This window comes from Pundamilia nyererei, unplaced genomic scaffold (assembly GCF_000239375.1).
Source record: "Pundamilia nyererei isolate P.nyererei 1_Seehausen unplaced genomic scaffold, PunNye1.0 scaffold00135, whole genome shotgun sequence".
Taxonomy (NCBI): Eukaryota; Metazoa; Chordata; class Actinopteri; order Cichliformes; family Cichlidae; genus Pundamilia; species Pundamilia nyererei.
In genome coordinates this window covers 411,294-412,809 of record NW_005187536.1, presented here as the reverse complement: position 1 = coordinate 412,809, position 1,516 = coordinate 411,294, and the positions used below count along the sequence as shown (strand labels likewise).

At 42.9% G+C, this 1,516-nt stretch overlaps 1 protein-coding gene across 1 annotated transcript in view; it reads left to right on the top strand.

The window, feature by feature from the left end:
- The window catches only part of LOC102199403 (partitioning defective 3 homolog B-like), a 213,201-nt gene that overhangs the window by 189,131 nt on the left and 22,554 nt on the right, over nt 1-1,516 (top strand). The window lies entirely within an intron of this gene.

Sequence of the window (1,516 nt, the reverse complement as noted above, 5' to 3'; positions counted from 1 at the left end):
GCAAACGCAGTCTCAGCATCCAGCTCACCTGAAATAGATGAAGTTAGGAAGCTTTAACTTTGCTGCGTGAGTGACTGAAGCCCAGAAGACAGCTTGGTGAATGGAGCTCAGGCTGTTGTCTTTAATGGATATTAGAGTTATTTTCTAATTCAACACTGTGGCCAGTTATACTCTGGCACTGGGAGATGGACACTCTGGTGTTTTCATTTGATTTATAAATAATAATAATAAGAGTAATAATACCACCTTTGTAGAAGTTTGCTTCCACTCCATGACCGTGCCCTTTTTCCTCTCCCTTACTCATCTCTCACCTCAGCCTCCAGGAGCTGATGCAGTGTTTCACCCTCACCTGTCTCTAGTTTCCTCTTTAACGTCTTGTTTAAATCGTGTCTTTAATGTCCCTTTCACCTCTCCAGTCTGTCGCCCTCATCTTCACCCCATTCGCTCCCTTGTTTTATAATTCACCTCTCATCTCGGCCCCCTCCCCTTTCGCCACCGCTCAATGGCTTCATAATATCACTCCCCCTCTCTATATTATACTTGCCTACTCTCTAACTCATTTACTTCTCATTCGCTCTATCTCTCTTTCCACCTTTCTTCTCCTCCTAATGCCTTTTCATTCTTTTGCTCCACCTCTCTATTCCCTCTTAATATCCCGCTGTCTCTCTACCTGAGATATTGAAGCTATAAAGACAGGTGTTCAAAAAGAAAGCCGGGCCAGCAAATCTGTTTTATATGCCTTCTGGCATCATTCCCTGGAATGCAGAAAGAAGAGAGGCAGAGAAAAAGAAGAAAAGGCTGCGGTCTGTAATATCTAATTCTGGGCTCCACGAGGAGAAAAGAAGAACCTAGTTTTCTGTAAAACCTTTTGTCTCCATCACTTGGGACGTACACATTTAATTCACCCTCATTCTGTTATGCTGTTTTTGGTATAAAGCCTCTTATTCGTTCTTTCACTGTGTGGGAACGGGCTGTACACCCTACTGTAACAAAATATTATGGCTTCAAAATGTGCAGATGATGTACAGTAATGTCTCGTCAGCGGCGCAGTAATGGTTACGGGTTACGCAATTTTATCCACTGGAAATGTGAATTATTCACAAAAGCTGAATTTTACAGGGGTGAAGGTGATTTAGACGACATGTTCAACATTACACACACAGGAGGAGCTCCTTCTTTTTATTAATGCTAAATGCTTTCTTACCTCACACAACAGCATCCAGGCTGCTGACGGAGACCAAGTGCATATGGGTGTGTGTGAGTGTGTATTCATATCTTTGTGGGGACCAAAAATTGGAAGTTTACTATACTTGTGGGGACCAACAGCCCTAATGGGGACCCACAAGTTTGAAGGCATTTTTGAGACTCAAAATGTGGTTTTAGTGTCAGGGTTACAATTGGGTTATGGTTAGGTTCAGGGTAAGGGTCAGGGTTAGGCATTTATTTCTGATGGTTAGGGTCAGGGCAAGGGGCTAGGGAAATATTATGTCAGCTAAATGTCCCCACAAGATATGAA